This window comes from Saccoglossus kowalevskii, unplaced genomic scaffold, assembly GCF_978046115.1.
Source record: "Saccoglossus kowalevskii unplaced genomic scaffold, keSacKowa6.1 SCAFFOLD_285, whole genome shotgun sequence".
NCBI lineage: Eukaryota > Metazoa > Hemichordata > Enteropneusta > Harrimaniidae > Saccoglossus > Saccoglossus kowalevskii.
The window spans coordinates 18,987-44,505 of record NW_028188735.1 but is presented as its reverse complement, the minus strand read 5'-3'; the positions used below and the strand labels follow the sequence as shown (position 1 = coordinate 44,505).

The 25,519-nt window shown below is 34.6% G+C and overlaps 1 long non-coding RNA gene and 2 pseudogenes across 1 annotated transcript; 2 read left to right on the top strand and 1 right to left on the bottom strand.

The window, feature by feature from the left end:
• Nucleotides 1-3,243: 3,243 nt before the first annotated feature.
• On the bottom strand, nucleotides 3,244-7,193 carry LOC146725354 (uncharacterized; annotated as a pseudogene).
• An 8,833-nt stretch (nucleotides 7,194-16,026) lies between these two features.
• LOC146725353 (uncharacterized) lies at nucleotides 16,027-21,653 on the top strand (annotated as a pseudogene).
• Nucleotides 21,654-23,669: 2,016 nt separating this feature from the next.
• LOC146725352 (uncharacterized) lies at nucleotides 23,670-25,018 on the top strand. Its single transcript, XR_014928819.1, has 2 exons — nucleotides 23,670-24,062; nucleotides 24,680-25,018. It is a non-coding gene; the product is annotated as an uncharacterized LOC146725352 (long non-coding RNA).
• Nucleotides 25,019-25,519: the final 501 nt, after the last annotated feature.

The window sequence follows — 25,519 nt, the reverse complement described above, 5'->3', positions numbered from 1 at the left end:
ATTTGACTACTTGTTTCAAGCTATGGCACTTGGAAATGAGTGTTGTGACATGTGGCAAATGTCCAACTGTCTTGGTTAATAAGATTGGCTATATTTCAACTAGAAACAGGTAAACCAGTATACCTGTATGTACGAAGCCAGTGATCGTTATTCAAGCCAAAGAAACTGCATCTATTTATATAAATACACATGGACAGAGAATATTTTCTTGGAGCACTAAATGTGACAATTGCCCTACTGTCTGTGATAAATATACCACACCAGCTACATAGTGCCCGACGAGGAGTTGGGTAGGTAGTGAAGAAAAACATTGACTGAAGCCTGGCAGAGGACTGAATTGTTGTCAACAGCAACAAACATACTGGGAAAGTCAAAGACAGTGAAAAAACAAACAAACAAAAAACACACAGGCATATAAATACTAACTTTCTAGGATCTTTATTGACTCCAAGTAATCCAGAGTAGAACGAGATGAATCAACGCTATACTCCGCCATCTTTATTTTAATATTAGATGCAACCATTATTCTGTAGGGGACAACGGGTCATAACTTGAGGGGAGTTAACACCCATGATTTTTAAAATGCCTTGATCAATAAGAGTCTAAGTTACAGGGAACATTATTTTCATTTTTCAGTGGACCAATAAATGCATTTGACAGGAAAATAGAAAAACTCTACCACAACAGCAATTAGAACAGCTTGCTGCATTATAAGTATCACTTCCCTGTCAAATTAGTGGTTCATGCTTATTTGAATCTGAACATAACAGGCCAATTCTATCACACCTTGCTAGGCTTGAACTTCCATCCAATCAGAGCATTCCAAATGAACATGATTCTCCACAAAACTAGAGGGCGCTCTGACCAAAAAATTGCCATGATCTAAATAAAAAGAACTGATATATATATATATATATATATATATATATATATGTGTGTGTTCTATTATATATACATCAAAATCAAGCACCGGTTTTTCTATCATCCTGAAACGTGTGCATGTGAAAAGATACAGTAAAATATAGTCTTATAATATCACTAAATTACGAACACAAGAAAATAAAACTAAATAAACAACAAGTAATATTAATGAATGAGGAAACACACATATGGATGAGCATCCGCGAAAACAACTCAGCATGCTCACGATTTCCATGCAGGGGTCTGTATTATAATGTTATGGTATATCACAGCATGTGGCATTAGTCACAGTCCCTCTATCCCCGCTCTGGAAACATGCAAAGCGATACCACATTGTATGACTTCACTTTGACTTCAAATTCGGACATGTAAGCAAGACATGTAAACAAAATTAGCACTATGAAATTTTGCGTTTTTAACCCCGATACGCATTAAAACCAGCCTACCAACTAAACAAATTTGTTAAAATGGCGTCGTTCATGTTAACGTTGTCGATCGAAAAACCTGTGATATTTCCGATTCTTGGGGATCATAACAGTTCACGTCAACTATACAAGAACTAATGACTTTATTTGATGCAAAGGTATAAAACAATGCTTAAATTTTTGTATATAAACGATTTTTAGCACTGAATAGCATACATTGTCATTTCACAACGTTGCTATTTTCATTTACTATCGAAAAATCATCCATAAAAATCGCCCAATTTAACATTAATAAAATGCGGTGTGACAAATCAGCCCACCAATTTTTAATGATATGTTTCGACCATAAAATGTCAAAATCAAAGACAAATATTGGTTTCGCGCCAAAAAGTAGGGTAAATAAAACACAAAAAATTTCTGGGTAAAGGTATGAAAATTTGTTGTGAAAATGTGTCGCTGCTGGTGAAATAGATGAATTAAAGAACTACTTGCCGGCCAAAATATGACCTTATGCAGATATCCTGATTAAAAAATTATGTGAAAAACCTTGAAATCTGGAATAAACAATAAGTTGTAAAAACACACACACATAGCACTGATAATGTCAAAAATATTCACAGGCTGTGTACTGACATTGTTTTGCCCATACCTGCAACGCACCTGTGCCAGGCAAGGCCAATTCACACCTAATACAGTGACTGTTTCCCGACCGGGATAGCGGAACTATGCATTAGTGTTAGAATATGATGGTGTCTGTATATAATATAATGGTGTTTGAATATAATATAATGGTGTTTGCATATAATATAATGATATTACAAGTCATAAGAGCCAAGGCCTGACAATTGATTCCGTCGCTGTAGACTGTAAATGTGTCTTCAACCCAGGACAGATAGCGATTAGCCGGGCAAAGAAGCTCAGTGGACTGAGAGGGGTCAATTTCAATAAGAAGCTATGTACACCTCGGCCTACAGTTATTTCTGAATTTCTCCATAGAAATGCCCATGCATTTTTAGACGACTTTTCATGTTGCACACATAAAGCCAAAGAAAACATTACATGTCTTCCAGTCATGTATGAACTAGTGGATGAGGAAGAGGAAGAAGAATACAGAAGTGATGATGAGTTCACCATTAAAGAAATGGAAGAACTTGAGCATGCCATCCAAGGTTTAGAAAGAGAACATGAAGAAACTGATGACAGTCAGTTACCAGATAATACATGTGATATCAAAGTACAGGTACCAGCTTCATTCATACCACATGCTGTTATCAAATCTATGGTGTATGCTGTTTCTGAAACTGATAATCAGAGAAGACAAAACACTGTGATAGAAACTTCAACAAGAGATGCAGATAAACTACAAGACTTCTGTAATCGGCGATGACAAGTGCTGTACAGTCTTTTGAAAGAAGTTGCTCAGAGTCAAAATTTGAGACAAAACATGCCTCGGCCTTCATGTCAAAGTTGTGAGTCTATTTACAAAGTCAAGCATATAATATAAAGTAGCTTTCTTCCTTCAAAAACTGTCTCTAGATGCTTCTGAACAAAGCTTGTTCACAAAGCTTCATATGAAGATAAAAACATCAGTGCTCGAGCATGCTGTCCAGCTGAAGATCGCCAAAAGCACTAGTCAAGCAAAAAGTCAAAAAACTAAAACGATGTCACAGGAAGGAATGGGAAGCTTGAGGTATTTTGCTGGTAGATGCATCTATAAGGGGAAAATACGATTAAAGAAAACAGTAGCATGAAATCTGTAGCCTAATGGAAAATAAGTTTTTGTGCATACTTAAATTTAAAAAAAAATAGTATCTGGCATAACAGAAATTTTTTTGCAAATTAATAAAAGGATTAGTGTTGGTAAAATACTTAACATGTAATCATTAATCAAGTCAAGTCAGTTTTTTACACCCAATACCTTCCTTCTTTTGCTTTGGCTATTCTTCAGTGACTCATCTTTGTGTATGTGATAGGGTAAAACAGCATATTCTGTTTTGTCCATGACTGCAGCATTTAATTTTTTTGACTGACTTCCTTGTGTTAACAATATTGTGTTGATACTTTTCCCGAATTGGGCATAAGTTGGGTTATTGTTAGAACTATTCATACTGCGTTGGGAACAAAACAAGTTTTCTACAACATCAGAGTTTACTCGTCCTGCGATGATTTATCCTCCCACACAGAATTTTGATTTGTTTTTACAGATTTTATCAAAACCTAGAACTAGGCTTTTTAAGTCATTCCTAGTCTCCTTGGACATGAGAGCACTATTTTTTTCCTGGACTGTTAGAGTGTTATCAGCCTGTACATCATGTTCCCACTGAGTAAACCAATCCAGTGCACATTTGTTTTCAACAAGGCGTTTATCTTCATAACTTGTTATTGGCCTTATGTCTCGGAAATTTGAAACCAATTTTGATGTGTAAGTGAGGAGTTCAATGGTTTTGCACTCTGATGGGATTGGTTGCAACATCCCATTGATAGGCTTTTACCCAGTGGCTCCATAAAATGTCATTATTGCCAAAAACAAAGTGTTTTGTCTTCTTACTTCTAGAACTTTTGAGCAAGTTATTTCTGATCTTCTTAAACTCGTACTACATATATAGGTGAATTAAAAATGATTCTTTCTCTTAGTTTTTTAGGTTTATCCATTAATTATTTTAAAGAAGTCTTTCAAATTGTTAATTAGAAGTATTCTCAATGTTTAGTAAGTAATTTTTTTTTATTTGTATTGGACATCAAGTTAAAACAAATTATTAGTGATACTCACAGAAAGGTCAAAAAGAAAAGTGATATTAGTTATATCGTGTAAATCATTTAGAGTAAAATCACTCTCTTCTGGGAGATTTTCAGGGAAATGTAACTTGACAAATAATCTATTATTGGATGTCCCATCAAAGCAGCTGTAATTCACCTAATTAAAATAAAAAAATAAATTTAAGAAAAACAAAACTAGAATTTTTGTCAGCAAGAGATTTCTTACATTATTGTTTTTCGTTACAGTTACTGGTTCTCGGTTGAAGATGAATGCATCTAGATCTGAAGCTTAGAATGAACTGATTTATTTACACTTGCATGTCTAGAAGAACAGTATCTCAACGCCTTTGTGTTTTTGCACCTTTCATTTTCTGTTATAATTTTATTTGCCACTGAGATAAAGTATGGAACAGTTGATCATATTGCTTTGCCTGCATCTTGAAAATTATTGCAATGACCATACTCTGTGAAAATATTAGATGATCTGATTTTGCAGAAATTGCCAGAATATTTTAAAATGCATGTCCATACAAATAAAATTAAAACATGCAATCAATTAAAAGTTTATTACACAAATCATGCACAATCAAAATAGCAAGAATCCAGCTATGGGAATTATTAGGCTATAATAGCGAGTATTTCTGGCAATCCCCTCCCATGCTTGTAGATGTGATTCACAAATTTGTTACTTGTGAACACTGAAGAACTCAGTCTAGTTACCCAACTGATCATAAAGACAATGTTGACATTGTGGTGCAAAATACATTTGGTTAAAAAAAAAATACTGAATCTGTTGTAGCGCTGAATATTTAATACTGTCAACATGGCTCAAACTTTAGATTATTCATTTATGATCTTCTTTTTCTTATAGAATAAATATTGTTTTTTAATAATCATAAAATTAACCATTAAAATAGACTTTACTTTTGTTTCCTATTTTAGATTTGTAGAAGCCCATGCCACCAGTGCCTTTAAGTAAAGAAAAAGGTAATAATACTGGTTAGTGTGAGCAATGCAAAGGTACATTGTCCACTTCATTTTGCCAGTCGACACAGCGGAGCTGTTCTTAATACTGATTGTCCGTCGTCGTGAACTTTTCATTTTCAACTTCTTCAAAACCGCAAGTCAGAATGTTTTCAAATTTGATTATGCAAGTACTTTTGATGATTCTTTCTCAGATTTGTTCATTTCATATCAAATTCTATATCTTTGGTGAATATGTTTGTGATATTTTCGACTTCTTGTTATAAAACGTAAGTCCAATTGCTTTGATATTGCACATATAGGTACTACATATAGACCTCTCTGAGATTTGTTCATTTTGTTATGATAGTTTTAATTCTCTAATTTTGTAGTTTTTGGTAAAAAGTTATATTTTCAAATTGTTGTTGAAAACAGCAAGTCCGATTGCTTTGATACTATACATATTGTTCATTTTCTAATGATATCTTCAGTTCTTTAATTGAAATGTGTATTGCTAACAGCGGAGCTATCTCAGCTGACAGACTGTTTTTTTTTAAATTTAATCAGACTCTTTTGCAAATTGTAAGTGGGCTTTTACCTACATGTATGTATAAATAAAAATTGCCAATTGGAATATATAATCTACCTAATCTGCTTACAGTGAACTGCCAGTCTCTCAGCAACCCAATACATTCCCAAAATATACCAAAATGCTCTGGTGCTGTGGCTTCAGTGATTGGAAAATGTGCCACAGGAAATTTAAAACCACTATCCCCAATAAAAAACATTTGTAATGCATGGCAGGCTAATGATATCTTGTGTTGATCTGCGTGATATAAAAAATATCTAATGTGCATAAACTGTAATTACTTGGTACAGAAGACAATTATGGATATTTTTTCAATAATACCCCGTAACTTTTATTATTCACTGAGTGAAAAAATGGTTATGATTGATCAGGACTCCTGAATGATAAACAAGTTCATGAGCCTATGTCAACATTCAAAATAACTGATAAATCTCAAAGTTGTGATTCAAATTACCTTTCTTGAGAACTCATCTGAGATGTCTTTGAAGCCAACAAGTGTCCAAACAGATCCATTCTTCACCAATTGAAGATCCTCCTAAAATTAAGATGGCCATTAAATAAATTACACATTTTTACCCAAATAAAAAATTAACAAAGCGTTAAACCAAAATTAAAATTGTTCTGTAAAATGATTATTTCAATGGTATAGATTACCAGTAGTATAGTTGTGTAATATTGTTGTAAATAGAAAAGATGTACCTGAATGCTCATCTCATCAAATACCAGTTCTCCATGGCATGGGCGGATTTAGAGGGGGCCGAGGGGCCGCGGCCCCCTATTTTTAACAACCAACAGAGCTTAGCGCCATCGGCGCTCGCGAGCTTGGCTTCCGGCCAACTTATCGGCCTCCCCTATTCCAAAATCCTGGATCCGCCCCTGCATGGTATCCATGAGCCGGAATATTGAGGCGTTGTGCTTTTTAGAAACGAAACATCCAACGAAACATTTTGGCATCAAAGCCAGCATTTTGTGTAACTGAGTTCTTGATGGCAGAACCAAAAAAAGCACTTTCTTTGAGGGCATCATACGCCTTGGGATTTTTTTAGCTAAATAAAAAAGTGTGTGTGTTTCCAATAACCCTGCCAAAAAATAATTGCCCACTCTAAAAGCCCAAACATGAAAAATTGGGCAAAAAAGCCAGCTCCAAGGGGGAGCCGGTGTTAAAAAAAATACGTGTAAACAGACGAAGACGGCGTCGTGCCATCTTAATTGAAGCCGCACTAAAGGGGGTGGTTTCGAGCCAGCATCCCGATCTAAACAAGACCTTGCAATACGTGTAAACACTCCAGAATTTTAAACCACGGATAAGGATTATTGACCGATCTAGTTTAGGCTAGCCCCCGGGGGATCACTCTATATTAAAACCTTACACCATGTGCGTTCTTGCTTAAGAATACTAGGCCACTAGGGCTGGCAGCACATTGGCAAACCATACACCCTATTGCTGACGCAATGTCAATTTAGTACCCCCTAGAGCAGACATATTGAAAAAAACACCCCCTATTTCAGACACATATTAAGAACATCCTACCCCACATTGCGAGCAATCTCTGTCGTTTATTTTGCAATCAAGTGGAGTGTGATCAACTCAAACAAGTTACTCCTGTTGGTGTCATTCGTTGTTTGATGAAGAAAGATGAGATTATTGACATGATAGTGAATATGATCATTTATTTTATAATTTAATACACAATGCACACGACTTTGCCAGGATCCTTATTCCATCAAATATCATTACGCAATTTTATGTTCAGCTCCGAGTGACTTTGGCATGAATACAAGGTAGAAAACCCAGAAAAAAACAGGAGCTTGATGCAAATGAGACCGAGGCGCGAAAGAAGTTTCGGAAGTGTGGATGACTCCGGGGAATGACTTTCTGTATGCGGTTTATTGTATTCGACGAAACGAAACAAAACGGGATAACACACATAATAAAAATTAAACTGTAATCAGTATTTACAAAATATTTAATACGTATATGGCTCGTTTCGCTAATTACAGATGATCAAAAATCTGTAATCAGCGGATACACGTACAATATTAACAGCCGTCGGTTGAAACTTGACCAGTATATCCCGTGAACTTTCAGAAATGTATATATAACAACATAAGACGTATTCAAAAATCTGTAATCAGCGAAACAAGGGTCTGACACGTACACTATTAACAATTGTCGGACAAAACATGACCAGTATATTTACCTTAAGAATACTGGTCAAGTTTCGTCCGATATTTGTGATTATTGTATCTGTAATTTAATAAGACCCTGTTTCGCCGCGTGATTGCAGATTTTCGATTATCTGTAATTAGCGAAACGAACTATTTACTGATTATATTGTTATTATCGGCAAATGTTTTATTTCGTTATATACTCTTACTGAAAGGTAAATATACTCGTCAAGTTTCGTCGACAGTTGTGAATATTGTAGTGTCAGAATGTATATAATAACATAAAACATTTGCCGAAAATAACGGGATTTTAATTAGTAAATGGTTTGTTTTGTTAATTACAGATTTCGATAATGTTCACGTCGCCGTACGTAAAACACACTCTCGAACTTGACAACATTCATTTTCAGACAAATAAGCAAATGAATGGAAATATCATTGAAATCACTTATGAAGATTGATGATGCGATTGGTGGCCGGGATAGCTGTATTTAGTGTCCATTTCTATGCAATTGTGATTTTCAATTTCTATGTGTAAAATAATATCGCAGGAATAGACGGCGACGGCTGACACACTGTTTTTGGTTCTGCAGCTTTCTTGACACGGGCTACTGACTTTTATCGTTTTTTATCAACGTTTTCTTGGTCACATTTTGCATATACCAGCCACACACTGATAAGTAGGTATTAAGTAAGTAAACGGTCCGGGCATAGTCAACACGAAATAACAGGTAGGACCTGAAGGTAGCGTCATACAGCATCAATGAACGAAATTTACACCACAATCGTATGTTTCCGAATAATTCGATATTTATGCTTGAGAACACAGTATACACGTATTGCAAACGATACTATTCACCTATGGTATACATGAAAATGTAACTACAAAATAAATACCAGGGAATATTTTTGTTTTAATAAAATCTGAAGCCCCACGGACAAGTGACAATCCTTTTTTTAATCTCGTTTATTAGAATGTCCGCATGAAATTACACGTTATCAGTAGCAAGGAAAATAATTTCTTATGTCTAGGTTTTATAATGGATTCTATAACTAATATATCATGGGTAATTTTTTAAAGTGTACCTGTATGTATGATTTTGGATTAGTTAAACTTTTGCCAACATGCTGTGATATTATAGCTAATTGGTTTTGGGAATTTCCAAGCTAGTTTATAAAATTGTGAACAAATATTTTCGTAAATAACTGAAATACATCCATCATTGTCGCTGATTGAATATTTTATATTGCAATTTCTTAAATTTATTTTGTTGTTTTGCAACACATTAGTGATATAATATATAGTCTATAATTTCTAATCTATATTGGAAAATTGTTCTGGGAATTATTAATTAAACGGTTTTCAACTATTCTTCTTGCACAGCAATAGGATCATTTACTTCCATGCTAATAGTATGTCACTAAGCAGTTTGACAAGAATGCGTGATGCAAATCCCATTCTATAAATGGTAAAATATTTCTTTGTCGAAGTAAGAAACTAGGGGGGGGGGCAATAATAGAGCATGGGTCTTATTTGGGAACTCCTGACAAAGCAACTGCACAAATTATAAAAACAAATTAACAGCTTCTAAGTATGGCATTCGCAGATTAGCACCGGTGTTTAATAACACAATGAATATTGATTCTCAACTCTGACGAAAGGACAAATTAGTGCGACAAAGCCCTACTCAGAGCAAAAGCAACTCACCGTGAAAGCCACTGATCGTGAAGCTGCTAGTAAATTAGGAGTAAATAAATGTAAATACGCCGTACTTGTAAATTCCGTGGCTGAAAACTCAGGAGTGGCAAATGATGGCCGCAACTTCCGTTCACCACGAGTTCAATCCGAGTATTCAATATCATAGCTACCGCAAAATAATTTAACCGGCTCGATCACAATTATTTAATATTATAACGGACACTCACAGCGTTCAAATTTAACAAGTAATTGGAAATGACACAGTCCCCGTTGAATTTTTGAAAGTTCTCTTTGTGCTCGTCATATTAAAGCGGAGGGGTTGTCGCGAGCGTGTCCTTGAAACTTGAATTCCAAGTGGCGTATACAACAGATTGTTTATTTACATCAAAACACAAGTTCCTTGTAGTAGTAATATGGCCAAAAATAAAAACAGCCTTTATTCGGCCATCTTTGATCTGATTATGAAACACACTGATATGTATGATGTACGTGTACATAAATTGTGGAAATATAGCAGTAAGGCCAAAAAGTCAGATGGCTGTCAATCGGCCATCCTTGACCAGATTTTGAAACAAATTGTCATGGACATGCATCCTAACATGTATAAAGTACATGTATGTGCCAAATTTGAATGAAAACTGACAGAGCACGTCCAAGATACCGCATGAAAAAACAAAAACAAGATGCCTGCCAGTCGACCATCTTTGATCCAATTGCGGAATAAATCGTCATGGACATGTATCCTAACATGTATAATCTATGAACCAAGTTTGAATGACAACTGACAAAGCTTGTCCAAAATACAACATTTTCAAAAAACAAGACGGCTGCCAGTCGGCCATTTTGAATCAAATCGCTAAACCACTGCATGTGCATATGTCCCACATAAAGTACTAGGCACATGCAAAGAATGAACGGAATTGGTCCAAGGGATTCTGAGATATAACTCCGGACGGACGCACGCACAGACGCACAGACGCACGGACGCACGGACGGAGACCGAATTATAAGTCCCCGTTTTCGGACTTTGTCCGAACGAGGACTAATAACAAGTAATACTGTTGTTATATCAGACTGTTCTATGTATCTGTGTCACGTGACCACTTCACTAGTTCTCTAATAATCACTCGCCTACCCCGTGTCTTTCTACCTTCCATGCCTACTCACAGTGTGAATATATGCAATAATTTCGAAAATAATTTCCGTGTTTCGTCTAATTATCGATTCTTATCATTTTCGTGAAGTGTAATGTATCTTAGAATTTTAACCAATCAGTCAAACGTACATAAGCATGATAGTTCGTCATATATTGTATGATCTCACACAGAATAATAAAACGTCATTTTCACATCGTACTTTTGCCATGTGTGACACTAAAAACAATTACATAAATACAGAACACAATGTCGCAAGCCAGTGTACGAAGTGATATAAATTAAGCATCCGATAATTGGTATGTTGCTAGGATATATTTGAACTTGTACTAGAGTACTCTAATCGACTCACAAACTCTCGGTACTCACTATCGGTAAGAAAAAGATCCACTCATTTAAATATTGTCAAGTATCACGTGACTTCATCAAAAGATAATCTATCAACTGTAGCTTATGCAAACCAGTGTCACGTTCAGTCGAGAACGACATCCGTAGGAGACGCTAGACGCATCACCACAATTGTATCGAAGCTATTGAATATCTGCGTTTTGCCCTTTTTGATAATTTTGATAAAAACTATAAGTTTAATTCATTACAACTCACTGTATTTCGGTGCTTCATTATCGGCAGTTCATTATAACAGCATCTTCTTTTCTATAATATTGTATGCGTACAGAATGTATTTTGCTTCCAGTAGTTATGGACGTTTCGGAACAGGATATCGACAGTGTGCCGTCAAATGGAACCGCTGAATCAGTGGAAAATGGAACAAAACGTCTGCCAAGAAGTTTCAGTGAAGACTCTGCGGTGCGTATTGTGTCATGAATTAGTTTTCGGGTATCTGTTGACCGACTTGGTTAGCTGGTTACTAGTGAATGGCTGTGTTATATCTGTCATCATTTAGGCTCATGCGAGGTCCTGGACGGAACTCGGCTCAGTGATTTGGAACTTATTACGATATAACCGCCAAATTATTACGGTTTGCCCTCCAAACACATGACGATTCATATCATCTGGATTACGCATAGCTTCTCTGCGATTTACGGTCCGTATATTTTAAGCGTAGCTTGGACCCCCCCCCCCAATACATTTTGCTGGATCCGCCACTGATTCTGGTGTGTGTAAAATGGTTCGCGTCGTCCTTCATAATTGTGGTGATTTATACAGTTGAATTATACTTTGTACTACACCAATCCTTTGACTATTCAAAAATAATTTTCCTGAGTTTGTACATGTATATTTTTTGTAAATAATAATGGCCCATTATTTTCTCTTTGAATTTATTGTTTTACGCGTAATTGAATTAGGCATGGACCTACGAACCCATATCGAACCTGGCATTTAATGGAATCATGAATGTCGCCGCTATTTGTTCTCTAAGTTCAACCAAGTTTATGGCGTGGTTACAAAGTGACAACATATTATGCCGGACAGTATCTAATATATTTTTGATCTACCGGTGTTGTTAATTCTTCATCGGCGGATATATTACATTCGAAAATTAATTTGTATTTGAAGTGGCTGCAGCCCTTTATTATAAATAACATCCCATTTTTTGTGCGAAATATGGACCAAATTTAGGGCGTGGTTATAGAGTGACGACATATTGTACCGGAAAGGAACTAATGAATTTGTAATCTACTATTAATTCCCCATACATAACATTCGGAAATAATAAAAATATTGTTCTGTTTGATTAAATGTGAAAATATTGGCCAAGTTTAGGGCGTGGTTACAGATTGACAACATGTTGCGCCGGACAGTGACTAATATACTTTCAATCTACTATTAGTCCTCTCTCGATTGATATAAAATGTTTAAAAATAAATTTCTTTTGGATGTGACTGCCGCCGATTTGATTTTAACGCATTTTTTGCGCGAAAACGTTAATTATAGGCGTAGTTTAGGGCGTAGTTACAGAGAGACAACATATTGTGCTGTACATTGACTAATATATTTTTAATCTACTGGTAATTCTCCATCGATATATAACATTCGAAAATAAATTTGTGCTTGAAGTAGCTGCAGCCGATTTAAGTATAAATAACATCCCATTCGTTGTGCGAAAAACGTAAAACGTTGCCCGTACATGGGCATCGAAACGCAACATTCATAACCACTGTTTTTCGTCTTACAATTGGTATATAATATGTAAAACTATTTTTTTTAAATGAATGAGCAGTTTAAATTGGAAACAAACGAGACAGTTATTATTTGATGAAATCATCAGCCAAATACAGCGCAATAGAGTTCAGTACTTCGTTGTTTTTTCGTTGAAAATTCGTGCCAAAAAAGGGAATTCGGTAGCAAAAACTCCAATTTTGTTTATTTTAGACACACCACCTCTGTGCACGACAGAAACGCCGGTTTATTCCTCAGCTACTGAGAGCGAGGTTATTTGTAGTTATGTTGGCGATCGCCGCTGTGTCTGCGGAAGTGCTATGGGAGACTGCATGATAGGAGTGAAAAGTCAGTAAGATAATTTTAGTGAAAACTAGAGTGACTGTGAAATAAAGGCTGGTTTTAAATATTAAATATTATGGAATCTGGATGAAATAAAAAAAGGAAACTGCATGAACGGGTATGAAAGGGCAGTAAATGTGGCAAGAATGCAAGGTCAGAATACGGGGGTCAAAATACGTCACAATACATCCATCATCATCCATCGGCTGTCAACAACTATGGATGCGGTAAAAGTCTTGATTTGCAGTTTGCATGAATGGCCGGGGAAAAAATCATGTCAATTCTGTGCTTCAGTAACAGTATTTGCTGCTTTTTGTGGAATGGAAATTAATACAAAATTAATTAATCTTGAGAAATTGAGAAGACGAAAATTCCTTGGGACAGTCGTTGTTGTGAAACAATGGACATAATTCTCCGGGGTATCCAGGATAGTTTTGATTATTAGAAGATGGAAACTGCTGCTTTATGGATGAGCAAAGTTCAATGTCATTGGCCACAGTAATTCTAAATCGACGTTGGTTTTCATTGGTGTTACCTGGTGTAGAAGTAATAACATTACTATGTTTTCGAGTTTCTCGCTTTACGTCTTGCACTAAAATCACCAATTAAAGTTGTACATATAAATTATCTTCGTTTTCTCTTGGGGACATCCAAAAACACTACAACAATGGGATTATACGGTGAACTTGGACGTTACCCATTAGAGACTTTTATTGGAAAACAAATGATAAAATATTATAATCGTGTACAGAACTCCTCAAATCCATTATTAAAACAAGCTTTCCAAGGAAAACAAAGAAATTAATAGTAAATGGTAGACTCCCTTTTGAATGACATCAACCAGGCTAACATGGTCGACAACAATGAAATGAAACAGCAAGGCAATTAGGACAAATTTATAAAAATATACAAACATCATTTATATCAACTTGGAAACGTGAATTAAATAACGAAAATCAATAAAAAAAATGAAAAAAAAAATTAAGAACAAACAGAGAATTAAAAAACAATTTTGCTTTTGAAACCTACCTTGTTACCCTGCAGAATATTGAGATGCGCGAAAATTTAAATAATTCCACCTCAGTGACCATAACTTGAAAACTGAGACTGGCAGACACAACGGAATACCCCTTGCTAATAGATTATGCAACCTTTGTGAGCGATCATTATCAAGTAGAAGATGAGTATAACCCAATGATGTTATGCAAAAGTTATACTCCCGATAGAAATTGTCTTATTTGAAATGTCAAAAAACCATAATTTTCAAAATTTGTCACCAAAGACAACATTCTTAGTCTTGCTAAACAATAGTTGTCTAACACTCTCTGTAACAAGGTACCTAAAGAAGGGTTTTGAAATAAGACAGCAACCCCAGTGACAATTTCCTTTCCCAGTTAAGTTTTTTATTGTATAATAATTTAGTCTTAATATTTTCTTTCTCTGTGACAGTAATGTATTAGCTTAGTTTTTTAATTTCTTCTTAAACATTTGTAACCATTGCCAATCCCTCCCGGGGAATGTGTAAGTGTTAATAAAATTAATATTATTTAATTAATGACCCCGCACATTAGTGATTGGCCTTGGCTAGTTGAAGAAGTTTTTAAATGGGCGACTCGATAGAAGTATTCGCCGTGACTCCAGACTTTTCATTTGGATTTATACAACACTTACATGTTACTGACAGGAAGGTGTAATGTCTTGTTTGTATTTGTACAATGTGAAAGAGGGGTTTATTGTCAACATATATACGTGTGTTTGCATGCGTATTGAAACTATACAAAATTTGAATTATGTCACCAAACTGTACGTTTTAACGACTCGTATGCAATTGTAAGATTATATTTCTGATATACTCGAAGTGAATCTCAGAACTGTGTTTTTTATAAATGTTATGGTTCAGTTAATAATTTCCTGGAAACTGTACAGAAAATCACAGACTTTCATTATTTTTTGTTCATAGTTTTTCTAAATTTCAGTTTTTATTGTTCATAATTATTTACAGTTGTAAAACTATGGAACGCCAAGACTACCTTCTGCACTCAAAAACGGCAATACGATGCTGGTCTCATAATATACGATGCCGGTTTTATAATATACGATGCAGAAACTTTAATATACGACACCAAATCATTAATATATGACCCCCAAATCATTAATATATGACCCCCAAATCATTAATATATGCTGCAAATACTTTATCATACGATGTAGAAACTTTAATATATGAAGCAGAAATTGTAATATATGACGTGCAAATTTTAATATACGACGCAGATACTTTAATACACGGTTAAGAAACTTCAATATGTGATGCAGAAACTGTAATATATAACGTGTAAATTTTAATATACGTCGCAGATACTTTAATATATATTGCAGATATTGTAATATACGATATAGAAACTTTATTATATGATGCAGAAACTTTAATATGTGATGTGCAAGTTTTAATATGAGAAGCAGATTATTACATGATGTGCAAACTCCATTATGTTACGCGCAAACGTATATGACGTTGTGCGATGGCGCCCTTCATTAATGTGAAACGAGACGCATGCGCACGAGTTATTTCTGAGTTAGTCTGGTCCCCTGCCCCAATTTCAACGCTGAGGGCGGTTAAAGCGTTGAAATTGGGGCAGGGGACCAGACTATTTTTGAGTAGCCGCCATTTATAATTTATATATGAACCCAAACGATGGACGATATTCTACAAAGAATCGGTCTTGGAAACCTTGCACAGCGATTCGCAGATGAAAGAATAAAGATCGACATTATTTCGTCTCTCACGGATGGTGAATTAAGTCGACTCGGGATTTGTTCAATTGGCCTCCGTGCAAAAAAAAGCTTCGTAAATAGTATTGTGCAGAGAACAGCTTGATGCTGACAATGGCGCTGAACATTCAAGCAGCACTTCTACTGGTGAGTCCACCTCTTTCGCTCAACGAGCTTTACAGGAAAGGGATATTCTTTTTTTGCCTGGTGCATCACGTTCGGTTAGTGGTAATTCCCGTGAACGGAAATGCCAGAAAAAGAAGACGGTCAGAACATGGACACATAACTTTGTCTGTTAGCAAATAGAAATACATCAACCGTCCCATCAACAACTGAAAAGGAGGTGCTCCAAAATACGGAAAATTAAGTTATGCGTTGATGCAGACGAAGACACTCTTGTAAAAACAATAATGGATGAAACTGTGTGCTTTCCACAGTTGCAAAACTGTGGCAGATTTGAATTGCTGCATTGCATTCCTAACTCAAGATCGTTGGCCATAATTAACTATCCTTGGACTGTTAGTAACCTAAAAGCAAACTTAGGAAATCAAGCCAAGATTTACATCCGGCCAATCCAAACCAATCTTGACACCACAGTTAAAGTGAAAACTGCCCCATCTTTATTGACGGAGCAGTGTAAAGAATGTAAGCAGGAGATTTCTACAAGAGAACTCTGAGAACACTTATGAAGCTGCATTGGGATTAGTGATGACTCAAGTGAGGATGAAAATATAATTTCCACAGCAGATGATGCAGCTGCAGGTCCGAGTGGTTTTGATGAACATAGTGTTCGTCCATTATAAAATAATCAAGGATACGATAGTGCTGTCGTAGATCTAATTGATACAGCTATGGATGATAGACCTGAGGCATGTTTGGGTTTTTTTTGTCGCTTTTGCACGCTCAGTACATATGTGCCATGTCTGTGAAATCATGATTACTAATTGTTTTCATATGGCATAACCTTATCCCTTATCTGCAAATTGTAATATTCAAATTTCAAGGATACTGTCTGTCAGATATATTCAAACTATGAAATTTGTGAAACACTATTTTTTGAAACACTACAGTCATTTTATTTTTAGTCTCCGTCCAATGTAGCAGAACCAATCAAAGAAAAGTCAATTGATGAAATTGTAGATGATACAGTAACGTACTGTGAGCAGAATAACATTACAAATCCTGTTAAGATCTTGCGATATCACCAATCCAAAACAGTGAGTGGTAGAACTCTGGATGTTGAAATAGAAAGTGAGTGTGATAATGGTTCTACAACACTCATTACTGTGGACAGACAAAACCTACTGGATACAGCTTTTGATGAAATAGAATCTCTCTCAGTGAAAGAACTTAATACAACTTTAGAAGTTCAATTTTATGGTGAAGTAAGTACATCTATTTTTGCTACAGACTGCATGTTTAAACCTTATTTGTACCATACATTGTCTCTTGTTTGAGGAAGGTGGGTGGGTTGTTTGAGGATAGTATAGAGTATTTCAAAAAATACTAATTCAGAGTTTTCTAGAGCCCCGTGGTCTTTTATATTCAGTTTTTTAGCTCCCGTTGCACGATCTTGTTCCACTCCAATCTCCAAAACCAATAATCAGGATTGAATGAAACTTTACAGTCAGACACTATAGATGCCAGATTAGTTTTTGGTAGAAATCCGTGTATATTAATTAGGGATAATTAATTATTTTCTAATTTGGATTTATTCTTTCCTTAATATATCAAGAAGCACTAGTGAGATTTGAATGAAACTCAACAATAATTATAACACACTGGGACAATTCACAGGTCTTCAGATACAGAGCTGTGCATATTAATTTTGTTAATTAGTTTTTTAAATGGAAAATATATTTTCAGCCATATTTCAAGAACCAATTGCGAGATTTGGAGGAAATTTGACAGTATCACATTATGGGCAGTTCACACAACTCTTAGATTGAGATACATAGTTATGCATATTAATTAGTTTAATTAGGTTAATTAGTTTGTCCCTTATATTTAAATAATCTTTCATCAGATGTATATGAAACTAAGCAGCAATACACAAGTTCCAGTACTTTTGGATTCAGGTTCATTTGTATTAATTAGGTTTATAAGTTTATAAGTCACCTGTATTTTAAGAACCCAGGTATCAAATTTGTATGAAACTTATTAATAGTTAATAAGGTTAATTGAGTTAATAATTTCATTGAGAGTAACAAAATGTATACAGTATAACAAAGTGCAGCACAATAATCAGAGTCTATGTAATTTACAATTACTTAATCATTAGCGAGAAACACACTGTGGATTAGGTTTTGAAAAGTCACTCCTTTTAACAGATAAAACTGTATATTTTATAATAGTTAAAGCACTCATTTCCATGGAAAATGTAGCTAATAAATGCTTTTAGCCAGCACATTTTAAAAACACTGATATTGCCCAGATTTGCAGGATATTGCCAAAGTTCTCTCAGTTTTGCTTGTGCAGTATTTAGTTGTAATTTGGCATGCCGACTTGAACAGCAAATTTACATGTTACAAGTGCTTCCCTTTTTGCCTATTTTTCTGACAAAGTTGAGGATTTAGTCCTGATTCGTAGTAAAGATGTAAGAGATTACTGAGACTATGTCTCGCATAGAGAGAGAGCACTGAGCAGAAATATGTATTACCGGATTCTGACGTAAATTCGCCCATGGCTGTTAAACGACAGTTCGTGTTTAAAAAAAAAAAATTGGGATCAAGAAAATGCCAGGACGATTTTTTGGCAGTTTTTTAAGGTGTCATTTTAATCTTTTCTGATGCCTAAAAGTTTCGCCGTAGTCATTGACGCCTATTCAAGTTTATTGCGACTAGCGTGAATGGGTCAGCTTCGTTTCGTCGACAATGAGTTATCGCTGTAAATAATGTTAAATTATTCTTCAAATGCTCAGTTTATTTTTTGAAAACAACTATATTTTATATTTAAAAACAAATCATGCCGATTTGCCATCAAAATCCAAACCAAAAAAACGTACAACAACATCGGCAAATCTCTTCCATGCTGGGTTCAATAACATTAACATATTTAAATGTATTATGGTAATTTGAACACGTTGGCATCATCCATCATTTTCATTGGTTAATTATGAATTTGACCTGTCAGGTCAGGTCAAAACATGGCGGATATTCATTTTTACAGCATCAAGCATTTAAAATGCAATCTGAATCATTCGCTTGCGATGAAATAAGTTGAAATTTATTTGCATTTCATAACAATTCAACGAATTTATTTTTTGCACGTTATTATAATCATTACTAGGTAATAATCAACAATTGTGAAACGCAGCATGACCAGTTACCGCTACCATGATCATTCGCTACTAAGCAATGCGGTTGTGTTGTTGTTATTTGAAACTTCTTTTAGAATATACTTTCGTTACTAATAAAATGAAACAAAATAATTGCATTTGGCGCACAAGGTTCGTTAATGGGATTTTTTTGGAGAACGATACGGGGTCTACTTATTAATCCAGCTAGAAAAAAATGTATACAATTATAGTTTCTTTTGTTTTGGGTGGTCCAACTGCTGGTGTTGAAAGTCGGCGTAGGTGGATTTTTCAATGAAAATATAAGCCCCCTAAAAATATTTGATGATAATTTTTTGAAAATTTTAACCCCAAATAAGGGCCCACCAGCCGTGAAACTGCCCAGGGTGATTTTTCGCATGGGCAAATTTACGGCAGAATCCGGTACTATCCTTTCTAATTATACATCCGTATGCATTTTGTTAATTACAGAGAGCAAGAGATTATGGAGGACCCCGCAAAGAATTTTTTGCACTGATTCTACGTGATATTAAGAAGAAATATTTTGATCTTGGTTTGAGAGAGCATCTTTTTTTTGATTATACGACTGTTGGAAGCATAATGGGTATTTCTTTTTATACAACAATCAGTGTCTATCTATTCCTACATAAAACATTATCTGGTGCCACCCTAGTTGAAAAGTATGCTCAATTGTAACATGGCAACCATGTCAAACAACTACTTGCGTCTTTCTTCTATAACATTTTTCACTTTAATTCCACAGGCCTTAGTATGCTTCAAAATGGCAAGCTCCCACAGTTTCTGAGTGAATATACTCTATCAGAACTGCTACACAGTGATCCTTCTTCTTGCATTGTCAAGCTTCGTGATGGTTTGAGTAAACTTGGAATATACCAGGTATATATGAAATGTTTTTAAAAGTCAAGGTGTATTAATTTTGAAATGTAGTAATCTCTTTATTAGAAGGGCACTTCTAATAGAATAGCACATGAACTATAAATGATGTTTACTTTGAAATTCATGTAGTTTTATTGCCACATGGGGAAAACTTGTGTATGAAAGTAATTAACTGTGACACACCAACATGCAGCCTTATTTTGCGTTGTACATATACCAATATTTTTGTCTATTGATATAGTCATGACATATAAAACTTAAATCTATGTTTTAATATCCTTATTTTCACAGCTCTGCAAAAAGTTACCATCATTTTGCTACCTTCTGCAGCCAAATAGTTCAAGTGCATTGTTACTCAGGAAATTGACCTTGTTGTTGACACCATCATTCAGTCCTGAAGGCTCTAACAGTAGAATGCAAGAAGGTTTAGCTTACTCTGCCCTGCTTAAGTACATCAGAGAAGTGGCTGGTAAGTGTATTGCTTCTGTTCTTTCTTTCCACTGCCACATGTTGAATGGCTGTGCCCTTACTAGACTGGGGAGAGGGGAGAAGGAGCAAACACTTAAAAATCCTTTAAAAAAATGTCAAAATTAAAATGCTATCTGAATACATGAAGTGTCCTTTAACAAAACAAAACAAAACAAACAAAAAATGTTTCATGCCACATAGGCCCACTTTAACATACCTTGGGGTTGCTGTACTCTCTTTGGGACAGCAGTGAAATGTGTTAACTAATTTTAATTATAAAGAAGTTGATAAATATGACAGAAAGGTTGAATTATATACTAATTTCACTTGATAAGTTGATAGATATAACAATGGTGTTTGTACCCCCCCTCCACATACTGAATTACTATGCCTTCAATTTACTGGGAAAGAAGAAAATTATAGATTTAAAATATTCATCAAAAATAGAGATTAGTATATTTTTTGCACACAACTTACAAACACAAGAGAGGACCAACCCAGATATATGACATGCTAATACAAAAGCAGTATGAGTTGCTGTTTTGGAGAAAAAATCAAAAATGTAAAAAAGTTGATGTGGGACATCAAATCAGTAAGCTCCACTGTCACTGACATCAGAGCTAAAAAACTGAAGTAATCAGAACTTCGCTACTTTCTGAATAGTGTGTATTGTTCAAGTGTTCTCTGGGCTTGGAACATTTGCATGTTGCATAACCTGTGATCTATGCAGAGGAAAATAAAACATCATAAATACATGGCAATATAAATCACCCTCATAATATTTTGTTATGTATTGTTGGTAACATATTTACATCTGCTTCTCAGGTGGTAGACGCGAATCTGTAAACCTCTCAGATGTCCTTCAATTCACAACAGGAGCAGAGGAAGAACATGTGCTTGGATTTGCATGTCCACCTGCAATTGAATTTGCTGAAGTCACAGAGAGCTACCAACTGCTAATACATGTATAAACCGTTTAGTGTTACCACGACCAACTGTTATACACCAACTACTATTGCATGAAGAGCCATTTAATTTGTATGATTTAGCTTTCAGCAATCACTACTTTGGAAATGTATAAATCAAATAGTTAGGTTCATAAATGGTCACGAGTGATCTCTGCAGTGATTTTTTTTTTTGAAAAAAGCATTTATTCAATTAGTTAAGCATTCCTGATTTGTGCAGTGTATCAGAGCCATGGCATGTATCTGAAATGTTGGTCAATTTACTGTAAAATACTTTATTTTCCCTTGGAATTAATTTTTGCTATTTTCGCTGAAGGAATGATTCAGTGAAAATAAAATCCAGCAAATATACCTTTTTTCCCATACTGGGTAGTTTACATTCAACTCGTCAAACATCAGTGAAAATAAATTCCACACAAAACACCCAAAAAGTCTTAATTCCAGCTAAAATAAAGTATTTCAAAGTACTATTTTGTAATAAATTTGACTTTCAAAAGTTGTTGACTTCCATGTGCGAAGCACACAATGGGAGTCTTTGCAGTTAGTGTGTGTGTGTGTGTATGTGAGTATGTGTGTCCGTCTGTTCCACTGATATCTCAAGAACCATACATTGTTTTTTTTATGAAACTTGGTGCATAGATGCTCTGGGCCAATGTGCAGATTGGATCAGGTTTTGGGTAAAAATCCATGAATATAATTAATCTAAATTGCATAATGATTAGTCAATTTTCGGCTTTTCAACTGATATCTCAGGTACTAATCATCACATTTCAATAAAACTTACATAATTTCATAGGACGAGGCACAGACAGATATGTGAAATATTATTTACCTAATTTGCATAATTAATAAATTTTCAACTTTTGATATTTCAAGTACTATTATTCATTACTTTTCAATGAAACTTGGTACATAGATGCTCTAGAACAATCCAAAGACCTAATTAATTTTAAGTAAACATGTGTGCATATTAATCAACTAATTTGCATAATTATTTAATTTTTGGCTTTTACACTGATATCGCAAGTACTAATTATCCCATTTCAATGAATCTTGGTACATAGATGTTCTAGGATAATACACAGACCTCATTAGTTTTTGGTTAAAATTAGTGCATATTATTTACCTAATTTGCATAATTAGTTAATTTTCAATTTTTACACTGATATCACATGTACTAATTATTCCATTTCAATGAAACTTGGCACATTAATGCTTCAGATTAATGCACACACCCGCTCAGTTTTGAATTAAAATCAGATCATATTAATTACCTATTTTGCATAATAAATCATAATTTTTGGTTCTAATCACATTTCAATAAAACTTCGTACATAGATGGTCTGTGACAGTACTTATCTTAATTCAATGAATCTTGGTACATATGTACTCTAACACAATGTGATGATCAAATTAGTTTAGGTTTATATACATCTATAATAATTACCTATTTTGCATAATAATTTACTTTTCAGCTTTCCACTAATTTAGTTAGGATTAATCATCACATTATAATGAAACTTTGTACACGTGCGCCCTGAAACAATATACAGACCTAAATCCATGCATAATAATTGCTTAATTTGTATAATAATTGATTTGGTTCATTGAGGTAATCCACAGACATGATTAGTTTAATGTTGATAAACATGCATAGTGATTACCTATTATTAGCCCATTTCTGATATCTAACAAAATCAGATTAAAATTGAATGCATCGCACAGGTGCTCAGAAATAAATTAGACTAAAAACCCTGGATGAAAAATCAAATGTATTTTTTGTATGTATTATAAATTTTGATAATGTGAATCACATTTTTTTCATGTTTTGCATCTCAAATAGCAGACAAAAATTAGTTGCAAGCTTTTTGTTTGAAAAGCAAATCTTAAATTTTAATTAATTTTAATGTGTCTTCAATACTCTCAGCACACGGGAGTTCTTTCTAAGCTTTCTTTAATTAAAGTGTTATCTTGTTCATTGTTTGCTTATTGATAATTATAATGTCAGCACAATACAATGATGTTTCATTCTATTAAAGTGCCTGTGAAATGGCTCCTATTTTCACGTCTAAAATTATCAATTGATACATAAATATTATTAATTTTTATGTTTCTAAGCATAAATTATTTTTTTTAAGTGAAAAAATGTGTTTTAAACTCAGTCTACAGCAACTTTATTTTTTGTATTTTAAAACGAGGCTCCTCATTAGCTATTCATTGCCATACAGAAATTCCCCTTGTGACGTCAGAAAGGGAAGTTGCTGGGCAGCTCGCATTGCCGATACGTGTAAATAAGGCAAATTTCTTGTGCAGTTTTCTCGTCTTTGACTAAATTGTCACTTATGTACTTTTTCGTCGAGGAAGAACGAGCCATAATGAACACTTGGATATCAAATTTGTTGCATGGGGTTGAGTTAGATGCGAGATATGTCCGTTCTGGTGTGGCTGGTCGCAGTGATGTCACCGTCCCCGGCGCACGTTTGTAAACTATCGCTGAACCTCGGCACTGGACAACTTTCGAGTCGGTAAGAAGTTCTAGTTTTTTTTGTTCTAGTTGAGCTTACTACTCTTTATAAAATATCTTATCGATAATTTCAAAGAGGTATGTGTGAACTCTTTATTATTCATCGGCGTTTTACTTTATCACGTTTAAGTTTTTTTTTTGCACAAATGAAACTCTTATTTTTTTCCACCATCAACAATTTCTGATATGGTTGTTGGGATCGGCCGACGTCTCTGTGGGCTGCTCTACACACGTAAAATGCCCAATGTTTTGACCTGGCTTCCCTTCACACGAAGCGCGGGTGTGCATTACATCCGCAAGTTTCAAAATTTTAAACGTAAATTTGAAAAATGTTTGGTGAAATAAAATTGACATATTATTATGAAAAGAAAATGAAGAAAAAAAATTTAATTATTTTTTGAATAATCGTTTGAGAGGATTGGGTGGCAATTGCTTAGACTTATGTACTAATTGTAAATGTGTTCAATATTTTTTTCATCCATAATTCAAACACATATATAACATAATAATAGTTGCCTTTATTATAGTAAAAAAAGATGCATCATAAAACGAATGAATTACGTATAAACAAATGCCAAATAAAGATTGTGACCTTATTTATTTTCTAAACCTCCACAGGTTAACGAGGGGATACTTGAAGTTCATTGAAAAAGACTACAGTACTACCAGAGTGAGCAGTAACAGATTTATCAATATTTATGTCAGAGAATTATTTAGGACTTAAATTACCAAATCTTGGTTTTTCATAGATTCCAAAATCTGAAGATGTGTTTCCTTTTTTCATTGGCACACAGTGTCACTCAATTAAAACCATATACTATAGTAATAGTAATCCATGTACAAATTATATTTTTATTCACATTATTTTCCTCACATACATGTACAGACAATCCAATGTTTACATTGTCATATTTCTTTGTTCATCACAAGTCTAAATAAAATTTGTGAACTGTGTAACGTAGCCTGTTTTTTATTAGCATAATTGTTGCAGCATCTGGAAATGTATTTACACTGTTATGTGAATCTTGTAGTGTGGCAATGAACTGCCGAGACTTTGTCAGGGTGGGCATACTGGCTGTTGAGTGGCAGGGGTGCATCATCAAGTGTATGTAATACACAATCTCCTCCAACATACAAGTCTAGTGTATTCATGGAGGTAGTCTCTTTTCTACCTCCATGGTGTATTGAAGAGCTCTTCTACGTAATCTGTAAATTATAATGAGAGCATTTTGATTCAACAATAGTAGATAGAAAACCATAAAGAATCATATCATACATGCTCTATTGAAGTACATTTCCAGTAGAAGCATCCAAATTAAAATAAAAAGAAAACATATTTTGACATTCTAGACGTTAAACTATAGTGATCAATAAAATAGGGAAATAACTAAAAAAAACGACAAATCACAGTTACTAAATAAATGACCGCCGCGTGGAAATAGATTCAGTTGAAATGGG